The 19,077-nt window shown below is 37.4% G+C and overlaps 1 pseudogene; it reads right to left on the reverse strand.

Moving 5' to 3' along the window:
• Nucleotides 1-2,675: 2,675 nt before the first annotated feature.
• LOC149264932 (delta-selinene synthase-like) overlaps nucleotides 2,676-19,077 on the reverse strand; it is a 326,754-nt pseudogene continuing 310,352 nt past the window's right edge.

A 19,077-nucleotide genomic window follows, 5' to 3' on the forward strand; every position in this document is an offset into this window, starting at 1 on the left:
CTACTGAAATTCTATTCTTAAAGGGATATTTATGGCATGCTCAGAATTAGCATGGATTTTTGTTGTACATGAATGATTATTTTCCCTCTTTACTCATGGACCAATAATGAATTAATGCATGATATATTAGGGAACCTGATATAAATTAATTTAGACCCATTCCATAGGAGGATTTAGTATTACAATAGAAGAAACCACAGAGCATTGTTAGCCATTGATTGTCTAGTTATAATTCCTATTAATATGTGGATTATGTCTGATATTTGAACTTGGATTGTTTCTACTTGATGTAAGAATGTATTCCAATGATCATGGAGGTTTTGGGCAATGTTGTTCTTCTAAGAGAGCCTTGGCCAGTTCCCTGAAAAACTTAAGGAAAAACCTTAAATCATTTTGAGTTGGATAAGCATAAATTGGCATTGTAGCTGGGAGTATCTGGGCTAGATATAATTCAAGTGATCTAGGCATATATGAGAATCTCGATATATAGGAGAATTGTTATGATGAATCTCATGTGGAAACCAGATACAAATGAGGCTTGATACATATGCACAAGGATTGATTCAAGGTTTATCTAGTGTGGGGCCCAATTTGAGTAAACCTCATGAGGCCCAAATGAGTGCCCAAAGCTAGATATTTGGGATTATGGAAATATGTTTGGGGATTTTGATGCATCTCGGAATCCAAATCATTTGCCTCATGATAAAAAGTCATATGCAGGACATACAATGTACCGCCAGATGTTTGTAACAAGTCCTAACACAAACAGGAATCCAAATTATTGTTATGTGAAAATTTCTTACTAGCGCCATATTTCTTTACAAACTGGATATAGCGTAAAACAAAGAAATAAAATGTGAGGACCGGACTTGGTGGGGTCCATAGGATTTTCTATGTGGAAAGGGTTACGTGGATGTAGCCACTTCGACATTGGTGTGAAGGATAACATGGAACAACTTAGTAAGGTCCACACAAGTGCCACATGGGTGCCATGTTGTAGGATCTTGTTTGTGTGACAATGATTACATGATCAAACTTTAAATGGGCATAATTTTTGGCCTCTATTTCAGATCAGGATAAAATTCATCTCGTAGAAAATCTCTTAATGAGTTACAAGCGATGGTATGTTCCAAAGTTAATTCCACTAACTCTGGAAATTAAATATTGTTATAACCCCATTTTCATAATGGGACCATGGAGGTCAACTTAGTTAAAAGTAACACCTCTCATTAACCTAGAGATGTCCAAGCGGGTGGGTGGGAGCTTTACAACTCCCTGATAACATGTTTCAAGAGTGTCCCAAGCCTTCTTTGAAGAATTTGTGCTTGACTCTAGAAATATAATGTCATTTAAACCTTGATGGTTTAAACCAAGGGATTTATTATCCTTCTTTTAGTTCTCCTGCAAAAGAGTTCACTAAGCTTTTGTTAGAGCCATTTTTTTTGCTTGATCAGAAAAATCTAGATACTCATAGTGAAAAATCTCCAAAGGTCAGGATAATGTAGTAATGTTCTCATTCTGATAAACCAAGAATCATAATTTCTCTCCATTAGAATAAGAACCTATGATTGAGCCATACTAGTGTTTAATGATATTTCAATTTAACATCTAGACAATTGAAGCATATTTTTTTTTTCTAATGTTGATACATAACTATATCTTCCAACTCACTACATATTTCGAACATGAAAGAAACGACATAATAACAAAAAAAGAATGCAGCATATAAAGAATATGATTTCACAAATACAATACTATATTCACAACAAAAAGTTACAGTGGAATTGTAGCAATATGTAATTATGAAACAACCAAAAGTGTAATAATGTACCATGAATAAAAATACAGCAATGTATAATGAACGGAGTTATAACAATGAACAAGTGTTGTGGCAACTATGAACTACAACTAAGCAAATATAAACTACAACTAAACAAATATATTTTGTTTCAACAAAAATACTTTGTTCTTATTACACTACTTTGTTTTCTTCCTTTTGTTATATTCATCCATATTTATACATAGTTTTAAGTAGGTTAATTGGAGTTAAAAAAATACATAGATTTCAGTAAGTTAATTGGAGTTGTTTTGGGTATTAAAAAAAAATTGCCCCTTCATTGATAACCCTTCAAATCTCAATTATGTAAAATGACAAAAGTGAAATAAATTCAATGGCGTTGGTGCTCCTTGGGAGCTCAATTATTTGAGGTAATGGTAGCTCTTCACAATTTCATGCGACCCTTAAGGTTTCATGGAATTGAGATTGTGTTAATTCTTTAAGAGTTAAGAGACTCGTGAAATAAAAATTATGATAATAGATTTTAATAATAATGGTGTTGTTCAAGTGATTTTAATAATAAAAAAATTTAATATAATTATAAGTGAAAATTGAGTTTTTTGATTATTTAAAATGTAATTTTTGCCTCTTATTACATTCATATAGTTAAAAAAATTCTAAAACATTTAAATTCTATAAATTACACAAATCCAACTGATGTAGTTTTAATAAATTTATGCTAAATTTCAATTTCAAAATAAAGTGGGAAATATAAAAACGCTTCAAAACATTCTCTTAATGAACAATATGGTTTATGATATAAACGGTGGCAAATATAAGACCAACATATTCAAACCCCTCGGCAAATTGATAACGCTATGCACCATTACCATCATAGTCAGAGCTGTAGTGGCTGGATAAGAACATTGAATATTTGGACCTTTACTTCATTGTCACGAAGCCATATGCCATCTTTGTATTTGAAGAAAAAGTGCATGCCTCGTGCAACATTGAAAGTAACCTTTCTGTATCACAGCGACACATTGTCATGCTTTAGAAATTCCCAATTCAGTTGGCTGACAGAAAGATCCAGGATGCATTTCATATGATTTAAAGCATCTTCCCCGGTACATTCGGGATTTTCTCTAGGATAACACTCTGAACTTGAAGCTAACTCACCGCGTTCCTTGTATTGCTTCACACACACACTGGAAAATGTTAAAACAAATGCTAATCTCATCATGTTTAAAACAAAGCTTCACAAATGTTAAAACAAATGCTAATACCTCAAAATCTATTATGTCGTACTTGAGTAGGACGGTCAATTCTAAGAGATTATGGATCTTGGATGGATAGAATATCTGGTTCAGAATGTCGTCTGTGGAATCAAATTTAACACACACATCCCCGAGCTAGCGTGGCCATTCTTATAATACTCATTAGGCCCATTAACACAAGCCGAATCAAAGTTAACACAGACACTCTAAACTTGAAGCTAACTCACCTCGTTCATACAAATGCTTCACACATAGTGGAAAATGTTAATACAAATGCTAATTCATCTTGATTAAAATATAGCTTAATTTGAATGTTAAATACCTCAAAATCTGTAATGTCGTCCTTGATTCGGACCACCGTTAATTCTAAGAGATCATTGATCTTGGATGGATAGAATATTTCCTTCAGAATGTTGTCTGGTAGAATTTGGCCCATTAATCAGAATGTTGTCTGGTAGAATTAGGCCATTCTTATAGTACTCATTAAACGAGGGGATCATGTCCAACCGCCATCCATTCCGCTTCTTGCAGATAAGACTCGAGGCATCGCTCCCACTAAAAATGAAGGCAACATAATCATAACAACCTTTTTAATAGAAAAAAACTAAAGTATGTTTTGCGTAGTTGTCTATAATAATTATAGATAATACATACGCCATTTTTTTGTATGTACGCTGCCATATCCCGCCCTTGCATTTTTTCCACTTCAGCAGAACATTCATTGAATGTATTCATGAAGAACTCGAATAATAAGTATCCCCTCTGTAAATAATACAAGATGTTTATTAAAAATATAAAAGCTTTTTGCTATCCCACGATGTCACTGGCGCAGAAATTACAACAAATGAATGGATAGCGGGCAATTCAACTTCACCTTCTCACTCCCTCAGTGAAGATTTTGAGTTGGTCCAAAGTTCCGTGAGTATCATATAGGTCATCTGGAACAATCAACAGTGTTGAAACTTGTGTGCGTCCTATAGAAATTCAGCTGCGCGAGATATGAGTCTGCCCACCACCTATATTATATTGCACACGGTCATGTCCCTAAGTAGGCAGGCAATCAATCGCTACATAATGATGAGATACATAATCTCAAATCCCAGTGCATCTCTTTCTTATGCGCGCATTGCAGAATATTGAAGTCCAATTTCGCCAGCTCTAAAATTTCACCTTCTGGAACGATCAACAGTGTTGAAACTTGTGTGAAGGCGATTCTGCTGCTACAAAATTCGGGCTCGAATGTGCTTAGAACCGCCAAAAAGTAAAACTCCACGTGACGCGTTCTATAGAAATTCAGCTGCGCGAGATATGAGTCTGCCCACCACCTATATTATATTGCACACGGTCATGTCCGTAAGTAGGCAGGCAATCAATCTCTACAAATTATGAGATACATAATCTCAAATCCCAGTGCACCTGGAGATAAGTTGCATCTCTTTCTTATGCGCGCATTGGAGAATATTGAAGTCCAATTTCGCCAGCTCTAAAATTTTCTGGTTCATACTAGACCTGAAAGAATACATGGTGAACATATATTAGTGTATGGAAAACACTTGTTGAAATTCAGGATTCATTGAAACTGATCAAATCTTATGGACAAGGTTAGTACTTGAGCCATGAATAGTTTTGTTCATATATTTCGATAAAGTTCCTAGCCTCCCATCTAGGCACACTGCAATGCCATGGAAATTCCAATGCATATTTCACCTGGAAAACAGTAATTAAATCAGTCTCGTGCCGATGCTAGAAGGGTATAACATACAAAATAAATAAATAAAATGCAGATGCGAAGAGTTTACATATAATAAAGGAAGCAGGAAAAAGTGATTGCAGATTACCAGTGTGTCCTTTTAAAAGTTGGCTTAGATACTGTGTTGTGAATGTCCTTGCGTCCTCCATGACTTTTTCTCCGGTAAACGAAATGTTTGAAGCTCGGAATAATGACAACATGCTTCTCACTTCTTTATCAGCTCTTTCTTTTTCACCACTGGAATTGCAGAAGAACCGCCCATTTTCATCTTTGAAATTCTCAAAAACATCTGTTTCATGAATGCATGATATTCTGTGAGAACTGAAGTATTAAATATTTTTATTTAATTGTCAAATGACATCAAGGGTATATTTTAATCTATCTAACCCGAAAAGACGTTGTATCGATGCATTCCGAGTGCCCGAAATCCCAAAGCTGTAGAGTCGAGATCTTTGCTGAGTGAATCTCTTGATCCCGACCCGATGCCCCTTTCGTTCCAACAACTACACATCATGAAGAAGTGAGGTTTTAATGATCAATGAATGAAATCTAGAAGTGCATACAATAACCGAGTCCTATAAATGGTAAATCAAATTGCTTAACCTGTAAACGTAATCCAGAGCTGCTTTTATTTCAGTTTGAAAATGTCGATCAATTCCCAGACATTCGATAATATCAACCATCTGAAGACGTTTGATTAAATCATCGGCGCCATCACTGCAGCTATCATTCATGTGACTCAAAAACAGATGTTTGATATCTTCAATAAGTATTTCAGCTCGTTCACGATATGCAGGTGACTGATCACGGCGCATTTCAATGCATTACAATAATGTTATCTTGCAGAGATCGATGAATGATGGATTTTAACATGTGAACTTGTAGTCCTTACACCGATTCATACATTAATTCTAAACGAATATCATGAGATTAGTACAAATACCGCGTATGACGTTGACAGGGAATGTATAACATCATCGTCCCAGACGTTGGAATGATGATTGCCTGTGAGTCTTTGTGCATCAGTGCTCATGCTTCTCGTTATTGGTCTCATAGACTTCTTCGCTATTAACATTCCAGTACTTAAGCCAAACATTCCAGTACATATATCTCCATTAGGAGTAACCAAATGATGGAATCTTGCTACAAAACATGTAAAGTTGTAGAGAATAGAGTGTAAAGTTGTAGAGAATAGAGTGTTCATGATGAAAGTGTTATAAGCATACAATAAATATGAACAAGAACAAGCTACACTAATAACAACAAGGAAATCCAACCAAATAGATAAGATGGTTGGAGCATTTTTACCTTCTCTTAACCAACCATAATTTACTTTATCTTACATATTTACCAAGACAATGTGTATGATGACAACATAGGTATAAAGACCCTTACAACATCCCTCTTACCCTCAACCTTCTCTTAACCAACCATCATTTACTTTATCTTACATATTTAGTGAGTATTACCAATGTTTATGATGACAACATAGGTCTAAAGACCCTTACAACACCCCTCTTACCCTCAACCTTCTCTTAACCAAATCATTTACTTTATCTTACATATTTACCAAGTATTACCAATGTGTATGACGAAAACATAGGTCTAAAGACCCTTACAACATCCCTCTTACCCTCAACCTTCTCTTAACCAACCATCATTTACTTTATCTTACATATTTACCAAGCATTACCAATGTGTATGATGACAACATATGTCTAAAGACCCTTACAAAATCCCTCTTACCCTCAACCCTCTCTTAACGGACCATCATTTACTTTATCTTACATATTTACTGAGTATTACTATCATTTACTGAGACAATTTGTATTTCCTTCAGAGCATGTGTTTCCTCCTAAGAGGTCACAGGTTCAAAACCAGAGGGGGGTAGAGTATGTATGCCTTTGTAGACTTAGAAGTCAAATCGCTACGCGGAGGTGGGTCCCTTGTCCCACAAACAAGGGGGTCTCATAAACCAATTTGGTGTCTGCCATGGCTATGACCTTAAAAGTGGATATTATTATTACTATCATTTAGAAAATGTGTATGATGACAACATCGGTCTAAAGACCCTTACAACATCCCCCCACCTTCAATGCATTGAATAGGAAGATGCACGTGTATAAGGATTATTGTGACTTCTTCATGTTCGATGGTCACATCTTGCAAATCTTCATTATTCACATTTTTAGTGTAGTATTCTCAACCATATAAACTACAACTTCAACCAAGAACCTTAAGGAAGCTCCTCTTCAGTTTAGGGGTGTTCTTTTCGCTCTCTCTACTACAAGTCCAAGGCATGATTGTCATTTCTGGGAGTCTCTAATTCATCATAAAATTTGTGAAACATCTGCATAAAAACCATCCCACTTTTTCTTCTACTACAATAAAAAACAATTATGCAATCTTCATATTAGGAGATTATCATAATGTTTTCATCATCTTTAACACTTCATCTCTTTATGTGTATGTTCTGCTAGTTTGATTTGATGTTCTTGATTGCATCATTCACAACGAGTATTCTTTTAAAAATCATTTCTATTGTAAGTTCCTTTTATGTTGTTGGTTTTTATTATCTTATAATATATAGTTTTTATTTAAATTACATGAAAGATATGATAAAGGATATGACTTGGAATTTCTATGACTCTTTACAATCTTAGTCGACCCGACAGACATAAAAAAAAACTAACCAACTTAGTCGACCTGATAGACATCAACAAAAACTAACCAACTTTATTACATGAAACGGATTGAACTTGACTCTAACATCCTTCATGATAATTTTTGTTTTATACAAATCTCCATAAGTTTGATTGCAATAAACATATTAAAGCATTCTAATAATAGGTAGAAGTCGCTTCCTATAATAATCAACTTCATCAACGAACATAAATAGGCAAATAAATCGAAGTCAACTATTGTGGACTTGGTTGATGCTCTAATGAGACTTTTCTCAAAGTAAACTTGCATATGCTTTGTTTGGCGAATCTTTCGACCAAGTTCAAAAATGTGTGTCAAGAAGACTCATCCACTTCCATGTGCATTCTTGTTATCCATATCGACCAACACCACACATCAACCATAACTAAATTTGGCTGCATGGACTAGGTGGAACTTTAGTCAAATGAATCCGAGTCAAAAATAAAACAATTTAATCTATCCAATTAACAAAATTTTGACATCGCACGTCCAATAACAATATACCAATTGACCAACAATAAAATACGAGTTTCTTGAATACTTTGTATTCTTTATCGAAATTTTCTTGAATACTTTGCATTATTTATCTAAACTCGTACTTGAAAAAGTTTGAAAGGGTCAAATCACTTAGAAAGATTGACAAGGCAGTACGATTTAAAATATTTAAACACCATATTTTACTCCAACTTCTCCATATTCTTCTGAATTCTCCTCTTCTCTTTCACCATCTTATTTTTCTTCATCATTGTTGTCATTAACATCAATGTTATTACTATGGAAATGGTGGAACTCCAATTTCATTTTATCCAAAACAATGGCAAAAGAGCAACAACTTCCTTTTTTCAATAGAGCCACAATTTCCTTTTTTCAATAGAATATCTATGATTCTAATGATAAAAGGGTGAGTGACTTATTGAGGAATTCAAACCTCTCGTAACAATATCTTGGTGCCCAAATCTTTTCAGAATATGTCATAGAATACCATGATGGAAACTTCATGGGCATGGCACTTGGATCCCTCCTCAATCTTCTTCTTATAAACATGGAAGTATGTCCTTCCAGCAACATCGTCACCAACGATTTTGGAGGAAGCAAGATTTTTCTTGATCAATAACTTGTCGATTCATGTACAGAAAAATCTTAATCTTTGTCCTCCATTAGTGCAACCTAAAGGAGTCTTAACATTATGAAAGATTATAGGCCTTAGCCTCTTAATGTGCCATATAATTTTTCTCCAAATGGTTAAAGGCCAGAAAAGTTATAGTGGAAATAGAGAAGGGATGTATTTTACAATTTTGATGTATGCAAAGAGAAAAAGTATTGAAAATAGTAAACACTATTAATTTCACACATGAATACACACATAAGTTGACTCTATATGTGTATGTAGTTTCATGTACAACAACTTTGTTGAACTTGTAGAAAAATAACGTCAAAGATAGAGATATATATAGAAAAAATTAGAAATTGATGGTTTCATATATTTGCAACCCAAACCACCACATCCATGATCTCAAACCCATATTTAAAGAAGTCAAGCCATCGTGCACATAAGATTCAAGCTAGCAAAAGTTTAAACTAGAAATATTGCATGTGTGTTCCTAGCACTAAAAATGCATGCTTGTTCTAAGCACTAAAAATGTATGTGTCTTTCTAGCTCTAAAAATGTGTGTGTGTTCCTAGCACTAAAAAATTATGTGCATTTCTAGCAAAAAAATGCACACACATTCTGAGAAGCAAAAATGTATGTGCATCCCTAGTGCAAGGAATGCATGCATGTTCCTATTGCTAGTGGTTTATCACATAAAAAAAGGTTGATGTCGAGCTGGGGGGTGGGGTGAAGGAGGCGAGAGAGGAGGGGATAAAAGGACAAAGGGGAGAGAGAGAGAGAAGAACGAGTTGATGAGTAATGGGAGAGAGTGAGTGAGAGAGATAAGGAAAGAGAGTGGGGAATGGATAGGAAGGAAGATAATTGTGGTTGACACAAGGAGGAAGAGAGAGACAAAGGTGGATGGGGGTTGTTGTGAAGGTGGGAAATTTGAGAGAGAGAGAGAGAGAAAGAGTTTGTATGACTTTGTGAGATTGGAGTGGGGGGGAGAAAGAAAGAGTAGAGGGGGAAGAGATAATAAGAGCAAGAGATATAGATATGATGTGGGTGAGTGAGGGAAGAGAATAAGAAAGGGGGGATAATGAGGGAGATAGAGAGATAGGGAGGAGAGATAGAAAAGATGAAGGGATGGAGATAGAGATAGAATTGAATGACAGATAGAGAAAGTGAGAGGGAGGCATAAGAGAGAAGGAGAGAGGAGAGGGAAGGAGAGAAGGAAAGGAGGCAGGGTGGGAGGAATGAGAGAGGATTTAAGGAGAGAGAGAGAGAGGTCATGTGATAAAGAGAGGGAAATATAAAGTTGAAAGGGGGTTGTGAATTAGGGATTAAGGGAGTGGGGAGGATAGGAAGAGAGGAGGCATGGGAGAGTTGAGAGGGGAAGATGGGAGTTAGGAAGTGAGGGAGAGAATAAGAGAGAGAATGAGGAAAATATGTAATTGGAAGGAGGAGAGAGGGACTGATTAAGAGAGAGAGAGAGAGGGAGAGTGAGTGAGAGAGATGTATATAGATATGGAGAGAGGGGGGCCGGGGTGTAAGAGAGGAAATATAAATAGATCTGGAGGGGGTAGATAAAGGAAGGGAGAAGAAAGAAGAGAGATATATAGAGGGAAGGGGGCAGAGAGAGAGGTTGAGAGACAAAGAGAGGGTGATAAGGGAAAGAGAGAGTAAGGGAGTGAGGAAGATATGATATAAGGATGGAAGGAGGGAAGAGGAGAGGTGAGGGGGAACAACGGAAGGAGAGAGAGATAGAGGTTGAGAACAAGAGGGAGGGAGAGAGAGAGACAGGTAGATATGGAGAGAGAAATAGGTAAATATGCAGAGAGAGAGAGAGAGAGTGAGAGTTGGAGGGTGAGAGAAATATATGGATAAGAATAGGAGAGACAAAGAGTTAGAGACAAAGGAGGAAGGAGAGGGAGGATGTAACAACCCTCATGAAAATTCCATGTAATAAAAGTAAATAAAGGAAAAATAATAACCATAGATGATGGGACACTTATTCCAAGTTGAACATTGGGAATAATCCTAGTGATCGGGATCACTTGTGATTGGTTATGGCTGAGGAAAAAGGCAAAGGCAATGGCTAAGACTTTGGAAAGGCAAAATGGAATTTTTGGCACATTTATGAAAATAATGGAAATTAGGAGAAAAGGGAGGTGAAAGGTCACAAGTTGAATGTGAGGAGGAAATTGAAGGAAAATAATGGAAAATGAAGAAAATAGAGGCCTCATTCATAAAAAGGCTTATGAGGATCAGTTGGTAACCTTTTGTCACTTCAGTTTTGGAGCTCTCATTATTCTCTCTCTCTCTCTCATACTCTTGGAGAATTAGAGTTTTCTTGGAGCACTCTTGGAGGGTGTGGCATACTTGGATTTTTGGAGCAATAAGGCTTAGGAAGAGTAGGAAAGCACAAGAAGGCATCAGAATCAGCAGCTACATCATATTTACTTGTAGGTACTGAGTTGCAAATATGTTTCCTTCGCTAGTTTTGGTATGCATGGCATATGCATATGGATTTTTACTTGTCATATGTCATTGGCATGGAGGATGACTGGGATTCACAATGGATTGCCTAGCCTTGCCATTTCCTAGATAGCCATGGTGATTGTGGTTTTATTTTCATTGTTGTGTTTTTGGTTAGTTCTCATGTTTCCTTAGTTTGGGTTTAGTTACTAGTACTAGAGCCTTGGTTGGACAAACGCTCTAGAGCCCTAGAACAACATGGGTTAATTTACTATTCCTACAGCCTTGGTTGGAAAAATGCTTTGGAGACCTTGGTGAGTTGAGTTACTAGTCCTGGAGCCTTGGTTGGACAAATACTCTGGAGCCTAGTCAAATTTGTGGGTTGAGTTACGAGTCTTGGATACTTGGTTGGAAAAATGCTCTAGAGCCTTAGAAGGCTTGGATAGAGGTCGATCTGATGACAGCTTTGTGATGTTTGACCATGGGGTGGAATCATTGTTTGATGGGTTGAGGTGGATGGCCTCTGGAATCCCTATATGGTCTTTTATTGATGTTTTCTATGAAATCCCACATTCATGCTTGGAATATGGCATGGGGGCGAATCACTGAAGAGAGATTTGGCTCAACCATTCTATGGTCCAGTGGAACATGGAAGTCCCATATCGGGTTTGGATTTTGCATCCTCAATGAAAGATTATTTCTCCTTGTATTTCTATGAGTATTTTAATGGATTATATGTGGTTTATATGGTTGTACTTTCATGAGTATTTTTGCTGCTATTATGTTGGTTTTGTTTGTGTTTTAAGACAACAACCATGTGTGTCTATCATCATGTTTTACTTGTAATTGAATGATAAATTTATCTATGACCTAATGGATGGAATGGAAGTTGATGTGTCGAGGCATCAATGGTTCTTAGCGATTCTCACCTAAGTATGAGACACCTATGCTCAGAACTATTAACCACACCTGTAGATTACACATTTGCAATATGTTTGACGAAATGCTTGTCATGGCTAGTAGGGGCCTAGTCAAGGTCTTAAACAAGTATTTTCTTTAATACTTTCATTTCCATGTTATTTTACTGATCTGAAGAGATGGTTCAATTCTAGGCAGTGACCTGAGGTCTCGGCTTGAAAAAATGGCTCAAATTCTAGAGTCGTTGCCATATCACTGTCAATTTTGGTCTTTGGTCACTGGCAGGCAAGCCTGTGAGAGTGACTTTGGGTTGCTCGTCTCACTCATGCCTATAGCATGGGAGCGTTTGAGCCTTAAATTGTCCAAAATATCACAAGGACCCTAAGGCAAGTTGTCTAAAGTATTGGATTGGTTCTTGAGGGTCCTGTAGTTGATAATTAATGTATGGATGGTGTGTTTCTATTGGTTTCAATTCCTTAACATGACTTAGGAGGTAGAATCATATCATAATGGCATCTCGTCGCATGTTTACCCCAGTTGGTCGGTTGCTTGGGTAGATGTGGGAGGAGGGTGTTACAGAGTGGTATCAAAGCATGATTCACCCCTTAGACTAGACGGGCTATGTGTTGGTCATGCATGCATGTCAGTTGCATTCCATGTGCTTGTTGCATTTGCACGATGTTGTCCATGGTTGTAGTGTTGTCGTCATGTGAAATTTGAGGTGTTATTGTCAAATGCATCATTGTGAGTATATGACTGGGTATATGTCAATTTATGTCGCTTACATGTATCATTATAATATGCTTGGTTACATTCTTGCATGTTTGGTTACATTCTTGTATGCTTGGTTGCATGTATCATTCTTGCAGGTTTGATTTAAAGTATTGTTAATTCATGATTGGTCATATGTGTTTATGCATATTTGTGGATGTTTATGCATCACTCATGCATGTTCATGTTTTCAAGTGGTCAAGTGTATAGTGACATAATGATGGTGGTTGACATGCATGAGGTCGTGGTGTGTGTTGTTATTGAGGTCCTGCATTGATGACTAGACCCTAGTTAGAATGACAGTTGCATGGTCGTATGATTATGTTTTATGTTTCTATATGTTGTCATGATTATGTTATACATGTCTCACATTGATTTGTTGATCTTAAAAACAAGGTATCCTCCTCGAGCTACTAAGGTACGTTGGTTTATTTTGATTTGGTTTAGCTGACATGATACACCTTGTAGGAAGAAATATCAAATGGCTAGCAAGATGTTTGACTACAAAGACTCTCCCTATGAATTTGAGGAGTAGTATGGTGTTAGGAACTCTTCTAATTTGGAAGTTACAATGAGAAGCTTAAAGGAAGAAATAAGGAGTTGTAAGGCAGATAATGATTGAATCATACAAGCACAAGAAAAGTTAACAGAGGTAAATGTAGTCATACTTCAGAGCTTGTCATATTTGTAGCGACAGGGACTACTTCAGATCAACCATGAGAAGGAGGATAGAACTAATGGGGCATATGGTAGTAGATTGCATGGTGGTCACTGATCAAATAGATATGACACAATCAGAGATGGAAGATTTTTGAACACTTTGGATAGGAGAAGGGATAGACATAAGAATGATTCTAGTTTTAATTCAGATAAGCACTATGATCGTCATTGGTATCATCCTTACAGGAGGAGTGATAAGGGGTATTTTCCAGATGAATTTAAGAAATCAAAGCCACCTACTTTTGATGGATAGGTAAAGAAATCACAAGATGCAAAGGCATGGTTGCTAGGCATGAAGAAGTTCTTTAGGTTGCATGACTATTCAGAGAACATGAAAGCTAGAGTGGCTACATTCTGTCTCAAAGGAAAAACAAACAGTTGGTGGGAAGAAGTGAAGAATGTCAGAGGTATAGATGAGGAAGGTTTTACTTGGAGTGAGTTTGAGCAGATATTCAAGAAGAAGTATTTGTCAGAAAGACACTTTGATGACAAGTTGAAAGAATTCTATGAGCTAAATATGGGATCCATGATAGATGATGAGTACACTAGAAGATTCTTGGAGTTGTTGAGGTATGTGCCTTACCTCAAGGAGGAGAAGGCTAAGATTCATAGATTAGTTAGTGGGTTACCGGTTGCATTCAAAGATAGGATTGAGTTTGACGAGCCTATATCATCGCAGGAGGCTATTGTAGAAAATCTGTGATAGGTTAACCCGATAATACAATATAAATCAAAGCAGAATACTATAACCTACTTCTACTATCAATTTGCGGAAGCTTAAAAATCGAGATGAACAATATAACCAGAAGAAGAAGAATCAATGTCACAATACACATGAAAATACTTTGGGGAAAGTCTCAGATAAAAAACCCACACTATTGTATTATCATACATGGTGGAAATACATAGGAATTATACAAAGCCTTAGCTCTCACAGCTAACCAGCTCTTAGTACAATCCTCACAGATGCTCACTGGCAATCTTGGCTTCTCTCCAGCCTTCCTCTTTGCCCTCCAAGCTCCTATTTCCTTGTGTTGTTCCTTGTGGATGATTAGCCTTCAAAACTGTGCAATCCTCAAGGATGAATCCTTGACTGCATGCATGAGTTTTCTCCATGAGAAAACACATGCAACTAATAGTACACTGTCCTTGAACATTAATCTCAACTGGGTATTTCTCAGAATAGACATGCATGAGTTTCTGATGAGGGAATCTTCAGTTAACTGGAGTAGCACTAGTTGAGTGCATTAATGCATCAACTAACTGTTAACTCACTATTAGTTCCTCAAACAGTTTGGAACTAATTTAACTGGACTTAGCTCACTAAACTGAGTTAACTAATTACAACTCAAATATAACTCAATCTTATCTCCTTAATTTAAAGGATAACTCTTGCATGACTTCAGAAAGACTTCTAACTTGAATTTCTCCAACTAATTAATTTAAAATAAATTAATTAATTATTTCCAAGTAGCTGTTAAGACTAAATTAAATTTTAATTCACAATTTAATTCAAGGACAAATTAAATTGGAATATTCTTGTTCCCATATTTCAACACTCCCTCTCAATAAGAAAGGGATTATCTACCACCCCAATCCAGTCTCTATGGAACTCGAATTTACACTTTGACAATGCCTTTGTAAAAATGTTGGCATCTTGCTCCTCTGTCGAAATATCCTACAGCAACATGATCCTATCAACCTGTGAAAATCCACGGGCAACAAATCTTGCCTTATGCTTCTCCACACTACCATCAACAGCTTGCTTTACCTTGTAAAGCTAACGAGAACTCACAACTAACTTGTTCTCTGGTCTCATAACCACGTACCAAACACTCTTACGAACTATGGATTCATATTCCTCCACCATAACATCAATGCAAATCGGCTGCTGCACTACTTCCTTAAAGGAAGATGTCTCGATCTCAACACATTCCCCAGCAAGGGCAATGTATCCAGTGTACCTCTTAGGTGACCTCCTCTATCTGCGCTGAGAAGATGGTGCTCCCACATTCTCTCTCATATCCTCCAACAATTTGTCAGTTTCTTTTGTGCACTTCCGTCCATCTCCGGAAGACTCTGCTTGATTGGATGTCTCCACTCCTGGAACCTCTGCATGTGGTTGCTCCACATCAGTGTGAGGCTCCTCCTCCTTAGGAACCAACAATTCCTCCACATCTTGTAGTTGGAGCTCCCTCTCAAGGGAAACTTGCATGGCCTTCTACTCATCAAACTTGAGATATCTATGAATCATTGTCCTCTGACTGGTAAGCAAGTACACCTGATAGTTGTGAGGTGTATCAGTGTACCCCACAAATATCCGCAACTCTACTATCGGCTCAAGCTTCTTCCGTGCATCCTTTGTCACATGGAAATATAGCGATAAGCCAAATATCCTGAAGTGACCCACATCTAGTCTCTTACCAGAGAAAGCTTCCTCTGGTGTCTTCATCCCAAGTATGTGATGCAGGTTTCTATTATGCAAATAGATCGATGTGTTGCATGCCTTGGCCCACAAGTGAAGTGGTAGGCCTTGGTCATGCAGCATTGCCCGTGCTGGACCTACAATAGTTCTGTTCTTCCTCTTGGCCACCCCATTCTATTGTGGGTTATGAGGTGCCATTAACTCTTATTTAATTCCTTTAGCTACACAGAAGTCCTTAAACTCTTGAGAGACATATTCTCCACCGTTGTCACTTCTCAAGGCCTTGATCTTCTTCCTTGACTCTTTCTCGACCAAAGCTTTGAACTCACAAAACTTTGTGAACGTTTGGTCCTTCTTCTGCATGAAATAAATCCAGCATTTACGAGAATAGTCATCAATGAAAATCACATAATACCTTTGCTTCACTATGGATGCCATTGAGAATGGTCCACACAAATTAGTATGAACTCTCTGTAAGATAGCCTCTGCTCGATTGTCTCGACCATGAAAGAAATACTTGGTGTACTTTCCCAAGGTACAACCTTTGCATGTGTCAACTTGTTCAAGTTTACCTTTGGGAAGTCCTGTAGATATCTGATGCATTATCTTCAAAGCCCCATGATGCAAATGGCCCAACTGCTTGTGCCACAACTCGCCAATTTCTTGGCTTTGCACCAATTTTTCTTTCGTACTCATTGATGCACAATCTTCTACCTCTAGTTTATAGAGATTCTTCACCCAAATCCCTATCCTCTTGGTCTGACTCATTGCTATGTGCCTTAGGAACGCCTTTCCTTTACTGAAGACAACATCGTAGCCTTTGTCCTCCAACATCGCGATTGATACCAAGTTCTTCTTCAGTCCAGGTACATACATCACATTTTTCAAGGTGAGAGGAGCTCCATGCTCCCTCTAAAAAGCAACCATGCCCACTCCTGAAACACTATACCTTCCGTCGTCACCCATCTCTATGCGCATCTTGAGGTCTTTCTCCTCCAAGGCACTGAATAAATTTTTATCACCAGTCATGTGGAATGAGGCTCCACTGTCAAGATACCAAACACAACCCATCATCGATGACACCATGCATGCGATGAGGGTAAAGTCCATTTTGAACTGAGAGGCTAATGCCTCACCTTCCAATCCTTTTGAGGATCCCTTCTTGGACTTCTTTGATGGGCAATTAGTCGTATAATTTCCCATCTTATGACAATTAAAGCATCTTACTTTAGACATGTCACCCTTCTTCCCTCCATGAGAAGAATTCAATTTGAAATGGGAAGCCTTCCCCTTCCCTTTCCTTGCTTTACTTGCTAAGGCCAGATTTTCTTCATCATCATTCTTGGATGAAAAACCATCTCGTGTGCTCCTCCTGATCTCCTGCTGCAGAAGATCCAACCATAGTTGTTCCTAATCCAACAGTTTCTCCCTTCCATTCACAAAGTCCTAGTAGCTATTCCAACTCTTTGGAAGGCCAAGGAGAGCGAGGCTCACCATATCATCATCAGAAATAGTTATTCCCACACTACCAAGCTCATCTTTGCAGGTGGTGAGCTTGTTCAGATATGTGGAAATAGTATCGCCCTTCTCCATCTTGATTCTTCGAGGCTTATCCTTGAGCACCAATTTACTCTGGTCGCTACTGTTCTGGTAGAGGTCCTTCAATGTCTTCCACATTGAAAATGGAGTATTATTCCCATGGAGACTCAAGACAATATGGTCTCGAACTCCCTCAAGGATGATTCATCTCGCCTTCACCACACACTTCTTCCACTCAGCCTACTCTTGTGCATTAGTTGAAGTTGGCTTTGGGATTTCTACGTCAATGAATTCCTTCAAGCCATTGTATTCTAATACAACCTCCATTCTATTTTTCCATGCTATGTAATTTGAGCTACCTTCCAAGGCATACTCGAGTCTCAAGCCATAGAAGGCCATTGGCCAACCTTGAAGTATGATATGAATTTGATTTGCACCTGTAACCCCAAACATCAAACTTCGAATTCTCTTCTCAATATACTGTTCACAACTTCGATACCATGTAGAAAATATGTGATAGGTTAACCCGATAATGCAATATAAATCAAAGCAGAATATTATAACCTACTTCTACTATCAATTTGCGGAAGCTTAAATATCGAGCTGAACAATATAACTAGAAGAAGAAGAATCAATGGCACAATACACATGAAAATACTTTGGGGAAAGTCTTAGATAAAAACCCCACACTATTGTATTATCATACATGGTGAAAATACATAGGAATTATACAAAGCCTTAGCTCTCATAGCTAGCCAGTGCTTAGTACAATCCTCACAGATGCTCACAGGCAATCTTGGCTTCTCTCCATCCTTCCTCTCTGCCCTCCAAGCTCCTATTTCCTTACGATGTTCCTTGTGGATGATTAGCCTTCAAAACTACACAATCCTCAAGGATGAATCCTTGACTGCATGCATGAGTTTTCTCCATGAGAAAACACATGCAACTGATAGTACACTGTCCTTGAACATTAATCTCAATTGGGTCTTTCTCAGAATAGACATGCATGAGTCTCTGATGAGGGAATCTTCAGTTAACTGGAGTAGCACTAGTTGAGTGCATTAATGCATCAATTCACTGTTAACTCACTATTAGTTCCTCAAATAGTTTGGAGCTAATTTAATTGGACTTCACTCAGTAAACTGAGTTAACTAATTACAACTCAATATTATTTCCTTAATTTAAGGGATAACTCTGCATGACTTCAGAAATACTTCTAACTTGAATTTCTCCAACTAATTAATTTAAAATAAATTAATTAATTAATTCCAATTAGTTGTTAAGACTAAATTCGATTTTAATTCACAATTTAATCCAAGGACAAATTAAATTGGAATATTCTTGTTGCCATATTTCAACAGCTATCCAAAAAATGAAACATTGCTATGAACAATCGAAGCATAGAATTGAGACTAAGCCAGACTAGAGAGGTAATGCAAAGAACAAAGGAAAAAGGGACAAGAAGCGAGTACAACCACAAGACACAGGTAACAAGGAGAATGTTGCACACCTAAGAGGTTCAGTGCATCAGATAGAGGACAAAGACACAGATCTAAGGAGCATAATAAGGAGCCCGCGCGGTGTTTGATTTGTGGAGGAGATCATCACAGGGAGGATTTTCTGTAGAAT

The sequence above is a fragment of the Pinus tabuliformis genome, chromosome 6 (genome assembly GCF_031772625.1).
Source record: "Pinus tabuliformis cultivar Carrire ecotype Pingquan chromosome 6, CPIR1, whole genome shotgun sequence".
Classification (NCBI taxonomy): Eukaryota; Viridiplantae; Streptophyta; class Pinopsida; order Pinales; family Pinaceae; genus Pinus; species Pinus tabuliformis.